A 14,517-nucleotide genomic window follows, 5' to 3' on the forward strand; every position below is an offset into this window, starting at 1 on the left:
AACATGCTGAATGAAATAAGGCAGATGAAAAGGACTACATATTATATGATTTCATTTATATTGAAGGTCCAGAGCAGGCAAATCCGTGGAGACAGAAAGTAGGTTAGTGTTTACCGAGGACAGGGAATGGGGAATGACTGCTAATAGGTATGGCGTTTCTTTTTGGGGTGATAAAAATGTTTTAGAATTCAAAAGTTGTGATAATTATACAACTTTGTGAATGTGTTAAAAGCACTGAGTTGTACATTTTTTAAAAAGTGTAAATTTTATGATTTTTGAGTTTTGTCTCTGTGTGTTTCTTCATAACATCTGAACAACAGAAGTTAAAAAAAAAAAAAAAAAAGAAAAGACCCTGAAGCTAACAGTTTCTGTCTTTTCTAGATTTGATATTGTTTTTAAGGATTACAGTGAGAAAATATAATAACCACTTTGTAAAATGAGTTGTATGATAAAAGTATCAGTAGAAGTATAATTTTTAAGTTTCTAGCAGACACTAAGTTATTTTGAAGTAAAGTGTTCCTCTTGAAACATAAGAAAACTAACAAAAAAACCTCAAGGTATTTGAAAATCCAGTGGGGTCTCCCTGCGCAGGTTCGGACCCTGCTCGCGGCGGAAGCAGTTGTGGGGCTTCCCCAGCGGCTCCGTGGGTAAAGAATCTGCCTCCAATGCAAAAGACCCGAGAGACACAGTGGGCTCTATCGCTGGTTTGGGACCATCCCCCTGGAGGAGGAGATGGCAACCCACTCCAGTATTCTTGCCTGAAAAAGTCCATGGACAGAGGAGCCTGGTGGGCTACAGCCCATGAGGTCGCAAAGAGGCGGACAGGACTGAGTGACTGTGTTTTTGTTTTTGTTTTTTTATTGGTGTGTGGATTTGTGAATTTTAGCTGCTTCTGAGAGTGAAGCACAGGGGGTCATGGTTCTGCAAATGTTGCAGAAGTAAAAGAAGCCGTCTCTGCAATCAGGGCATTTATTCTGGGGGCACAGGAGTAGGCAATGTAATATGATATAGAAATGAGTGCTAAATTGTAGGATACAAACAAGAAATCTCTAGCACCTTAGTGGGGAAGCTCAAAGAGGGAAATCTGAATAAATTCAGCTAACTCCTTGCTACTGAAATGAATTTTGGCTTTTATTAGAATCTGAGGGACATGCAGAGATCACCAGTGTGTACACTGGGTTAGCCAAAAAGTTTGTTCCGGTCTTTCTGTAACATCTTAACTTTTTGGCCAACCCAATACATAATGGCTGTTCCACCAGCCCCCTCTAAACTCTAATTAAGTTGCCAAATATTAAAATATAACCAAAGTCTGGATTTAATTTTTTCAAAAAGTAATATGTATTTGCAAGGTATACAAAATTCTAGAAAATATATTATTTCTCTCAGGTACTTGGATATGATCTTGAATCCTCTGGTTTTTACGCCCCCCAATTATTTTTTTTAAATATTTTATCAGGGTATAGTTGGTTAACAATGCTGTGTTAGGTCCAGGTGTATAACTCAGTGATTCAGTTATACATATACAAGTACCTATTCTTTTTCAAATTTTTTTCTCATGTAGGTTATTACAGAATACTGAGCAGAGTTTCCTGTGCTATAGAGTAGGGCCTTGTTAGTTTTTTATTTTTATTTAAAAATGAAATGTATTTTATTTAAAATATTAAATATATTTTAAATATAGCAGTGTATACATGTCAACCCCAAATTCCCAATCTATTCCTCCCTCCCTTTTCTCCAAGGAGCCATAAATTCCTTATCTAAATCTGTGTTTATGTTTTATAAATAAATTCATTTATTTCATTATTTCTAAATTCCACATATAAGCGACATCATATGATATTTGTCTTTCTCTGTCTGACCTACATCACTTAAGTATGATAATCTCCAGTTGCTGCAAATGGCATGATTTTATTCTTTTTTATGGTTGAGTAATATTTCATAGATGGAGGAGCCTGGTCGGCTCTAGTTCATGGGGTCGCAAAGAGTAGGACACAGCTTAGTGACTAAAAACAACAAGAAATAATCCAATTCCACTCCTTACTAACTTCTTGACCTTTGTTTCTCTGTGTCTTGTTTGCTTTATCTGTAAAATGGGAACAAAAATGTAACGACCATTAGGATTGTTTGGGAGATTGTTGTGAGGATTCTTTTGACTATTAACTGACACAATATATGTACAGTACTTATGGAAGGACTTATATAAATATTAGCTATTATTATTACTATTTTGGAAACTGTAGCATCTTATGGAACAATTTGAAAATCTCTACTCCAAGGAACTGAAATATTTGTCAGGTAGCTCTATGTTCCTGGGCTAGAGAAGAGGGCTTGTAGGGAGTTTTGGCAGTGTGTTTATATCAAATACTTACTTTTGATTTCTGGTTGTGTTAAAGCCACAGAGCAACAAATATTAACTGAGGTCCACTATCAGTGCAAGTCATTAAGCTGAGTAAGTCTCCCTATAAATTCCTTCATTTCTCACTCTGTATTTCTTCTCCCCTCATCTCTGTGCCCCATTTATCTTCTCTTCCCTGTATCATCTCTTCTCTTGAATTTCCTTGATTATAATCTCTTAAATCTGTACTAAATTGTTTTCTATATTGGAGCTGGGAAATTAGGAAACTCTGCAAAGGTAATATTGAAAGCACACTTAGTTAGACTGGGGTTATAACCAGGAAATTAAACTTCGAAGTTATTATTCTGCCTTGATATTATTTTCCTTATTCTTAACTGTGGAAAAATGAGTGATCTACTTGAAACATGGCCACATTTGACTACAGAGGAAATTGCTTTTGTTTCTGAGGTTTGCAAATCTGGATGTATTTATATTTAGGCATGCCATTTCATCTTAGTTTCCTACTGGCTGCAAGTCAAAGAGAACACATACTGTATTTGCTCTCTTTTGTTAGAAAATCCTCCTCTTCACATACTATGATCCCAACGTGCATTTATTTTAGGGTTTTAATATCAGCATAATGATTGGAGATGTAATAGAAGAGTTTTTATTCTTATGTCAGTGGTATAAAGTATTACTTTCCGGATTTCAAATATTTTTCTACGTCCTTGAGATGATAGATGGGCACTAGCACTGGGGATGAAAGGGACAGTTTAAGATTCCGTGATCAGGACATGATGCCCCAAGTTAAAGTGTTATTCTTGGTTTTTAAATGACACTCGGATTTGAATGTTATTATTGTATTCTCAGTTCTTATTCTACATATGGAGCACAGAAGTAGTTATGTTGCAACTAGAAAAAAAATACCGGAAAGGCTGTGATATGTTATAATCACCATGGTAACCTAGCAGAGTGCATATGGGGAAAACGCAACATATAGCATGATCACAGTATCCTTTGTATATCAAGATAGGCTTTAGGGACCGAGCCAAATTCTAGGTAGAATACCAGAAAAACACAGGCTCATTCACTCACTACTTTAAAATTATTTATTTATTTATTTGGCTATGCAGGCATGTGTAATCTTAGCTCCCCGATCAGAAATCAAGCCTGTGTCCCCTGCCCTGGAAGTGCAGAATCTTTAACCACTGGGCCACCTCAGAAGTCCCACTCAGTACTTTTTTGAGAGCTCTTTGTGGCAAGGGCAAGCTTGCAGTGAGATGATAAATTAGAAAAAAATAAAAGAAAAAGAAAAAAACTCCTTGTCCTGAGGGACTTGCCCTGTAGTTCACTTAATGATGAATTCACTAATTTCTTTGCAGCTTTCATTTCAACTAATTAGCCCAACTATATTCTGTAAGCCCACAGCTGTGCCAGGAATCAAAAGAACGGAAGTAAGACTCAGTCTCTACCCATGAGAGAAAATGAAAGTACTGTTTGAGATATTATATCATTAAGTCCTAGAGGTTTTCTTTGTTCTTTCTATTCAATGTTCTCAAATCCATCCCATCTCAAGGGAAGGGATGGTATGTCTCATTCACTTTATTTTTCCCATACCTAGTCCTGCCTCTGATTCAGTAAGTGAAAAGTGTTAGTAACTCTGTTGTGTCCAACTCTTTGGGACCCCTGGACTGCAGCCTGCCAGGCTTCTCTATCTTTGGGATTCCCCAGGCAAGAACGTTAGACTGGGTTGCCATTCCCTTCTCCACCCAGGGATCGAACCCAGGTCTCCTGCATTGTAGGCAGACTCTTTACCATCTGAACCACCAGGGAAGGTTCAGTAAAGATATGTTGAAAGAATGAGCACATTTCTCCAAAGAGCCAAGGCTATGACTGGCAAACATCTCATTTCCCAGGCACTCTGCTTGTGCTATGCAGAATTAAGTGTTCTCTGGCTTTTGAAGTAGCTACTCTTAATAATATATTAGAATACCTATTACCAAACCAGTCAATCCTAAAGGAAATCAACCTTGAATATTCATTGGAAAGGCTGATGCTGAACCTCCAATACTCTGGCCACCTGATGCAAAGAGCTGACTCATTAATTAGAAAAGACCATGATGCTGGAAAAGATTGAGGACAGGAGGAGAAGGGGGCGACAGAGGATGAGATGGTTGGATGGATGTCATCAACTCAATGAACGTGAGTTTGAGCAAACTCTGGGAGATAGTGAAGCACAGGGGAGCCTGGTGTGCTGCAGTCCATGGGGTCACAAAGAGTCTGACGTGACTTAGTGACTGAACGAGGATTCTTTTTCACATTTTTTTCCGATATATCTCAATACATAACATTAAGTAGAGTTCTCCATGCAATAAGCCCTTTCTGCTTATTTATTTTATATGTAGTAGCGTGTTACTGTTAACCCCAAAACTGCAGAGAAAGCCATCACTTGAAGATACATGCACCCAATTTAGCCGACATAGCGACTGAACAACATCACCAAATGTTAGCAAATCTTGGATTGTGATCACCATTATTTATTTCTGGAAATGCCTTATTTTCTTAGGAACCATTTTTAAGTCTGGAAATTACAAAAACCAGAAGAAATATGACGACAGTTTTAATTTAACCTTCTAACTGGTCTCTGATGACTTAATAGTATGTCAATCCCTTTTGCTTTGGTCACATACTGCACAGTTCAGGAAAACATTTGCCAAGTTTCTGAATATGAGTAAATCTATAAAAAGATTTACTGCTTCCACAACCTCTATAGAACTCATATTGATTTTTAAAATGTAGAACTGCTACCTTAAATACGGTTACCATGTTATCCCCTCAATTTAATGGAGCACTGTTAATGAAGTCTGCACGATGAGCCACATGAATATGTAGAAAGGTGTGTAGTAGTTGTTGGTTTTCCTTTTTGCGAATGCGGGTCATGTCTCAGAAGACAAGAAAAGTTTTATGTGAGTTGCAAACCCCCATGTCGGCCTGCTGATGCCTGAGCGTCTTTTGCCAAAAGCAAGTAGGGTGTGGGGACTTGGAAAAGACAGAATGAGTTGGAGCTGACAGTTGACCCCCAGGGACCAAAACACTCAGGATCTCAGGGGGTAGGGTTCGCCTCTAAACATGTTGGCATTGCTCTGATTGGCAGAATCTGCTCTGAGGAAAAGAAAACAAGGAACATCCCAGGAGGTACATCCCAGGAACACTGACCGCAGATCGCACAGTCAAGAGTGGCTATGAGGGGACTTGCCTGGCGGTCCATTGGCTAAGAACCCATCTGCCAACTCAGGAAACATAACACGGGTTCGATCCCTGATCTAGGAACCAATATCCCTAAACTAAACCTGTGCACTGCACCTATTGAGCCTTTGAGCCCCAGAGCCTGTACTCTACAATAAGAGAAGCCACGACAAGGAGAAGCCCCCACTCTCTGCAACTAGAGAAAGCTCATGCAGCAATGAAGACCCAGTGCAGCCAAAGTAAATAAATTAAAAAAAAAAAAAGAATGGCTATGAATCCTCCTGTTATTTTCTTATTTTATACTCCCACTGGGCTTCTTTGAAAGGGGACCGTAATCTCTTCTGAAGGACAGACGTGAAATTTTGTTTTAACTTAATTAATTGTTGAGAAATGAAACAGTTCCACAGTCCCTTAGTTAAAGCCCTTGGGGCTACAATTCAGCCTGTCCTTCTATTGGATTTTATATTATATAACATTTTCAACAGGACCTGAGGCAGAGTCCAGAAATCAAACACATTAATACTTCTTCACTGAAATGCATGAACATTTGCACTAAGTGGGATAGAACTTACTAATAGCCTCACGTTATTTTAGCCAAGTCAATTGTGACCAACTTTGAGTTTTGAGCTAAATTTGGCTTTGGAGTTGCAAGTAAGGGATTGACAAGAACTCAGCCCCTCCCACCCCTACCTCTCACATCACACCAGCCCTCTGCTCCACCTCACCCCACCCCACCATTGTAGGGGTATACAGTCCAGAGTATTCTAGACTACGGGTCTTGCACCTGCTTTGCCAGGGAATTTACCAGAATGATGAAGGGGCCTCACATCTCATTACTCTTTACAGACACAAGAGACATGGGTTTGATCCCTGGGTCGGGAAGATTCCCTGGAGGAGGGCATGGTACTCACTCTAGTGTTCTTGCCTGGAGAATCCCATAGACAGAGCGCCTGGCAGGCTACAGTCCATGGGGTCATAGAGTCAGACATGACTGAAGTGACTTAACAGGCACATATCCAGGAAGTTCCCGTGACCCATGATTGTGATTCAGCTCTAATGGGTCAGTAATGTGAGGGGTGGTCCATTTCTCTCCCATACAAATCAGTTTTGTAGTCTCAAGCATTTGAGTATATATATATATTTTTAAAAAGCCCAAATGTCTACAATGAAGTGGTAGTTACTCATCTAAGGGACAGGAAAGGTACAGGGCAGAGGTGCCAGCATTTTCCAAGGCCCAGGGCTACAAACACAGGCTTATTTTGAGGGATATGTTAAATATAGTTAACACCATTTAATGCCTTTATCGAGCTTCCCAGGTGGCTCAGTGATAAAGAACTTGCCTGCCAATGCAGGAGACATAAGAGACATGGGTTTGATCCCTGGGTAGGGAAGATCCCCTGAAGAAGGAAATGGCTACCTACTTCAGTATTCTTGCCTGGGAAATCCCATGACAGAGAAACCTGGTGGGTTACAGTCCATGGGGTTGCAAAGAGTCAGACATGACTTAGAAACTAAACAACCACCACTATATATAAAATAGATATCCAACAAGCACCTACTGTAGAGCATAGGGAGCTATACTCAGTATTTTGTAATAATCTATAAGGGAAAAGAATCTGAAAAGGAATATGTGTATGTATATAATATATATTATATATATACATATACATGGAATATATATAACCTATATATAAACACATATATATAACCTATATATATTAACACATATATGACATATATATTATATATATACCATATATATGTATATATAACTGTGTGTGTGTTTTGTATATCTATATCTATATATATATAACTGAACAACTTTGCTACACACCTGAGACTAACAAAACATTGTAAATCAACTATACTTCAATAACACTTTAAAAAGAATTAGAAAAAAAGTTAATCTCATATAAAAAGTCCAGAATATTTGGGTACCTTGGACTAGCCAAGTTGACACAAAAAATTCACCACCACACCAGTAATGGTTGAATTGTCAGAGTTTGCAAGCATATTGCTTTTATCAGTAAAGAAGAAGGGCTGTCCATCCCTCTCAACTTTGCATTCCCAATACAATTGAACAGGACAACAGCTTGTCTGGAATACCCTTGCGTGTATGCTGGAAAAAGTTGGCTCTGGTGTTGGAGAAGTCAGACAAGGAATCTACAACTCGTATTGCCTTCTGGGGAGATCCCTTGTGAGCCTCAGCTCTTTTCTGAAGAATCCCTCATGCTTTTGTCAGCATTCTGTATAACAAATGCCCTGTGCATAGTCTCTCAGTTGTGTCTGACTCTGCGACCCCATGAAGCTTAGCCTGCCAGGCTCTGCTGTCCACGGGGATTCTCCAGGCAAGAATACTGGACTTGGTTGCCTTGTCCTCCTCCAGGAGATCTTCCCAACCCAGGGATCGAACCCAGGTCTCACACATTGTAGGCAGATTTTTTACCATCTGAATCACCAGGGAAGAGCACCAAATGCCCTACTACCCTGAAAAAGTGGACTTGCCTGGGCTGGCATCTTTGGATAGGCAAAGAAGGGTTAGTTGTATGTTGTGTTAACTTCCTGAACCACTCAGATCTTTGAAGGGTGGGTGAGGAGGAGGTTGAATGTGTTGTATAGAAAAAACATAACCATAATGCAGACAGATGCTATATGATATCTAGAAAGACAGTGGAAGGAAAAGAACAGTAGAAACTAGGATAAGTGGAAATCAGAAGGGAAGGAGAAGGATGGAAGGGAAAATAATTAGATACAGTAGAGTGGTTGTACTTCTCTGGTAGTCCGATGGTTAAGAATCCACCATCCAATGCAGGGGACACAGGTTTGATCCCTAGTCGGGGAAGATTCCACATGCCTTGGGACAGCTGAGAGCCCACGGGCCACAGCTACTGAAGCCCATACACCTAGAGCCTGTGTTCTGCAACAAGAGAAACGACCACAATGCGAAGCCCCTGCTTGCCACAACTAGAGAAAGTCTTCACACAGCAACGTAGACCCAACACAGCCAAAAATATATAAATACATAAACATTTTTTAATGAAAAAAAATTAGAGTGGCTGAGTCACTCTCACAATATTGTGAGTAGAGACCGTCTGTAGTTGAAGACACTTTAAGATAAGCTGCTCACCAGCTTGTCTCCTAAAAGACCTAATTACCCAGTGTCCACTATAATCTTGCTTCCCATACGTCCTTACCCTGAGGTGATCCATGGCTCTTACCCTGAAGTAACCTAAGTACCTCACCACCCACTCACATCCTAAAAGAAAAGTCAGATTCAGAAATACATGCTGACTTAGTCTCTAGGCACACTTACCCAGGTGCAACATTTGAGATCCTGCCAGATGATAGTCAAAAACCTCTTCAGCTCTAACCTTTATTTTGATACAAGATAGCACTGGGACAAAGTGGATGGTTGACACAGCAATGCCCTAAGAATATGAAAGAAGGAGAAGTCACTGGTCTGCAGTTGTCTTTTCTGGTTGTCCAGACCTCTACCTGATGCTACATTTGACCAAGGCTCAACTGGAGTGTACCAGGGGTATGAGCTAGTTCAATTCTTTTGTGCTACTGTCTCTGCATAAACAACTTTTCCTAAAAATGTGGGTGTTTTTCCATGATAAATACGTATTTATTGCAAGGAAACATAAGATGAGAAAAATAACATCATAGTCACTTCCACTATTTAGACATAAAATGATCTCTCTTCTTTATTTTCTGTTCATCATGAACATTTTAAATATATATATATATATATATATATATATATATATATATATATATATATATATATATATATTTTTGGCCAGGCTGGGTCTTTTGCAAGCATCTGCCAGCAGTGCACGGGGGTTTCTCTTGTTATAGCACAAGGGCCTCTCATTGTGGTTTGCAGGCTTCTCTAGTTCTGGAGCATGGATTCTAGAGTGTTCAGGCTTCTCTTATTGGAATGCGGGGGCTTAGTTTCTCTGTGGCATGTGGCATCTTAGTTCCTTGACCAGGGATCAAACCCTTGTCCCCTGCATTAGTAGGCAAATTCTTAAACACCAGACTACCAGGGAAGTCCTTACATGAACATTTTTGTCACAAAATGTTTTATGGAAATTAGATGTTCATAGACACATAGCATTATATCATGTGGCTATACCAAAATTATGGGCTTTCCAGGTGGCTCAAATAGGAAAAGGAGTACATCAAGGCTGTATATTGTCACCCTGCTTATTTAACTTATATGCAGAGTACATCATGAGAAATGCTGGGCTGGAAGAAGCACAAGCTGTAATCAAGATTGCCGGGAGAAATATCAATAACCTCAGATATGCAGATGACACCACCCTTATGGCAGAGAGTGAAAAAGAACTAAAAAGCCTCTTGATGAAAGTGAAAGAGGAGAGTGAAAAAGTTGGCTTAAAGCTCAACATTCAGAAAACTAAGATCATGGCATCCGGTCCCATCACTTCATGGAAAATAGATGGGAAACAGTGGAAACAGTGTCAGACTTTATTTTTCTGGGCTCCAGAATCACTGCAGATGGTGACTGCAGCCATGAAATTAAAAGACACTTACTCCTTGGAAGGAAAGTTATGACCAACCTAGACAGCATATTAAAAAGCAGAGACATTACTTTGTCAACAAAGGTCTGTCTAGTCAAGGCTGTGGTTTTTCCAGTGGTCATGTATGGATGTGAGAGTTGGACTATAAAGAAAGCTGAGCACTGAAGAATTGATGCTTTTGAACTGTGGTGTTGGAGAAGACTCTTGAGAGTCTCTTGGACTGCAAGGAGATCCAACCAGTCCATCCTAAAGGAGATCAGTCCTGGGTGTTCATTGGAAGGACTGATGCTGAAGCTGAAACCCCAATACTTAGGCCACCTCATGCAAAGAGCTGACTCATCTGAAAAGACCCTGATGCTGGGAAAGATTGAAGGCAGGAGGAGAAGGGGACAACAGAGGATGAGATGATTGGATGGCATCACTGACTTGATAAACATGGGTTTGGGTGGACTCTGGGAGTTGGTGATGGACAGGGAGGCCTGGCATGCTGTGATTCATGGGGTCTCAAAGAGTTGGATACAACTGAGCGACTGAACTGAGCTGAACATGTGTCTCAGTGGGTAAAGCATCTGCCTGCAATGCAGGAGACATAGGAGGCTCAGGTTTGATCTCCAGGTTGGGAAGATCCCCTGGGGAAGGGCATAACAATCCACTCCACTATTCTTGCCTAGAGAATCCCATGGACAGAGAACCTGACAGGCTATAGTCCATAGGGTCGCTAAGTGTTGGACATGGCTGAAACGACTGAGCATGCATGCACATACCAAATTGAACTAATTCTCTTATTGAAGTTTCCTCATTTCTCAATAATTTCAATAATGCAGCAAAGAATGTGTTTATACATAAATCTTTATGTACATCTTTGGGTTTTTTTTGGTATGAGCCAGTGAAAACAAAATTTTGAATATTTATGGATTTGACATCCACTGCTAAACTGCCACCCCCCCAAATTGTGCCAATTTATGGTCTTATCAGAAGAGACTTTAAAAACACCCCATTTCCTTACACTCAAGTCCACACTGAGTGTTATCTTTTTCTCTGTGCTTTTGTCAAATTGACATGTGAATGTGATATCTCACCTGGATTTGTGTTTCTTTGTGAAATGATCCTCTCTTCATATATTTAATGATCATTTAGAGTTCTCCTTTCACGAGTCATCTCTTCAAATCATTCACCTGTTTTTCTCTATTGGTGTGATTATCTTTTTTCTGATTGATTTTCAGAGCTGTTTATATATGAAAGATGTTATCAATGGTCTGTATAAAGTAAAAACAAACAAACAAACAAAACCCCTGAATTTTCCCTGTTGCTAAACATATAAATCCATGGCTGATTCATGTCAATGTATGGCAAAAACCACTACAATACTGTAAAATAATTAGACTCCAACTAATAAAAATAAACGAAAAAAAAAAAAAAAAGAAAGAAAAAATGTCCTCCCACTTCTTTGTAAAGAACATTTCCTTGGAAATAACTAATATTTTAAAAACCTTCCTCTATGAATTTGATATGTATGTAAATCTTTTTAGAGGCTAAAGAAGCCTCTTGCCAGCATTGCAATTCTGGAATGTTTCTCTTAAGAAACTGGGGCTCTCTTTTTGAAACATTAAGGAAGAGAGGGCCTCTGACACTTACTTAGGTGGGAGGTAGGAGGTGGGAGGTGGGAGGTTAACCTGAGCTCCTTGCTCTAAATCTGCTTGTCATAGAGACACAAGATGTTTTATTTTTCCTTCAAATACAGGCAGTTAACTAGCAGAGATGGCTGCCTCAGTTACCATGGAAACAGTTTTAAAATTAATTATTTTATTTATGTTTTTGCTTCACCGGTTCTTCATTGCTGCGTGTGGGCTCTCTCTGGTTGTGGTACGTGGGCTTCCCATAGGGAGGTTTCTCCTGGCGCAGGGCACAGGCTCTAGGGCATGTGGGTTTCAGTAGCTGTCGTGCACGGTCTTAGTTGCCCATGGCACGTGGAATCTTCCTGGACCAGGGATTGAACCCATGTCCCCTGCTTTGGCAGTCAGATTCTCAACCACTGGACCACCAGGGAAGTCCACCATGGGAATATTTAACAAATGGCCTTGTCAAGTCCACTTATAAGAAGGCAAGTTACTGTTACTCCTGAGAACTCGTATGCGATGGGTTGTATCTGCTAGGTCTAGTCAAGGCTATGGTTTTTCCAGTGGTCATGTATGGATATGAGAGTTGAACTGTGAAGAAAGCTGAGTGCCGAAAAATTGATGCTTTTGAACTGTGGTGTTGGAGAAGACTCTTGAGAATCCCTTGGATTGGGGTTTCTTTCTGTCTATGCAATCTCATTAGCATATTGTCTGTGATATGCGTGGTTGTCTGTTCTAATGTGAATTCAGTAGTGAAATGGTTTTCTTTATTTTGTACATTTGTGATTTCCCAGAATGGACTGGAGATTTTACTCAATTTTTTCCCAACAATTTATGTTCCAAATTGGTTGTGTACTTTGTTTATTTCTGTTTCTTATGTGTTAATTGATGATAAGATGTTTGATTTTTGCTTTTCCATCACTGTTTGAGTTGCCTTCCTCCCCTTTAAGGGCCTCCTAGTGGCTCAGCTGGTAAAGAATCCGCCTGCCCACACATGGGTTTGATCCCTGGGTTGGGAAGATCCCCTGGAGAAGGGAATGGAAACTTGCTCCAGTATTCTTGCCTGGAGAATCCCAAGGACAAAGGAGCCTGGTGGACTACAGTCCTTGAGGTTGCAAAGAGAGTCAGACACTACTGAATGACTAAGCATGCATGCACCTCCCCTTTAAAGTCCCAACCCTCTTTTGCCTTTAGCTGAAGATGATGTTTAAGATGAGGACTGGGGTCATTTTGGCAAGTTGACTCAGTTTTCCTGGGTCTCTCACATCTTCACATATTATTAATCTTTGTTTGATTTCCTCCTGTTAATCTATTTCATGTCAATTTAATTCTTAGACCAGTCAGAAGAACTTGGAATGGTAAGGAAAATTTTTCCTCTCTGACAACATCAAAGCACATGATGGATTAGTTTGCTAGGGCTGTCACAACAAAGTACCATAAAGTGGGTGGTTTAAACAACAGAAACTTGTTGCTTCACAGTTCTGGAGGTCAGAAGTACGAGACCAAGGTGCTGGCAGGTTTGATTTTCTTTGAGTGCTATGATGGAAGGGTCTGATCCAGAACCCTCTCCTTGGCATGCAGATCTTTTTGTTTTGTTAAATTTGTTTGGCTGTGTCGGGATCTTTGTTGAGTTATGTGGGCTCTCAGGTGCAGGGCGCAGACTCTCAGGTTGTGGTGGTGTGCAGGCTTAGTTGCTTGTGGCATGTGGGATCTTAGTTCCAATCTAGGGATCAAATCACATCCTCCTGCATTGCAAGCTGTATTCTTTACCCCTGGACCACCAGGGAAATCCCAGCATGTAGGTCTTCATGTTCACAAGGCATTCTTCTGTGTGGCTGTCTGTGTCCAAATTTCCCTCCGTTGTGTTGAATTAAGACACACTGTCTTTGTTGTTGTTGCTTAGTCGCTGAGTCATGTCCACCTCTTTGCGACCCCATGGACAATAGCCTGCCAGCCTCCTCTGTCCATGGGATTTCCCAGGCAAGAATACTGGAGTAGGTTGTCATTTCCTTCTCCAGGGGATCTTCCTAACCCAGGGATGGAACCCACGTCTCCTGCTTGGCAGGCAGATTCTTTACCATAGAGCTACCTGGGAAGCCCCAGGACCCACAATAATGACCTCACTTAAAGACCCTATCTCCAAATAATGTCGTATTCTGAGGTACTGGCAGTGAGGACTTCAACATATGGATTTGGAGGAAAACACAGTTCAACCTACACCACACAGTAAAGCCCTCTATCTTGTATGTCAATAGCTGGAGGTGACCTTTTCGAGCAGCACCAAGGTGGAGTCTCTCCACAGGTCATTTCTGCAGCAGACAGTCCTGATGGCCAAAGGAAACAGGTATTTGCAAGCAGAAGGCTCAGCATCGTTGTCCTGTTTCATTTTAAAAGAGGCTTTATTTTACTTACTTACAAAACTGAAAGAGACCCTCAGACTTAGAAAACGAACTTAGTTAGGGACTTTGGGAAGTTCTTCCCTTGTGGCTCAGCTGGTAAAGAATCTGCCTGCAATGCAGGAGACCTGGGTTCAATCCCTGGGTTGGGAAGATCCCCTGGAGAAGGGAACGGCTATCCACTCCAGTATTCTGGCCTGGAGAATTCCATGGACTACAGTTCATGGGGTTGCAAAGAGTTGGACATGACTGAGCAACTTTCACTTTGGGAGGGTCATATACACATTGCTTTATCTAAAATGGATAACCAACAAAGACCAATTGTATAGCACGTGGAACTCTGTTCAATATTATGCGCCAGCCTGGGTGGGTGGGGG

This window comes from Dama dama, chromosome 15, assembly GCF_033118175.1.
Source record: "Dama dama isolate Ldn47 chromosome 15, ASM3311817v1, whole genome shotgun sequence".
In the NCBI taxonomy this organism is placed as follows: domain Eukaryota; kingdom Metazoa; phylum Chordata; class Mammalia; order Artiodactyla; family Cervidae; genus Dama; species Dama dama.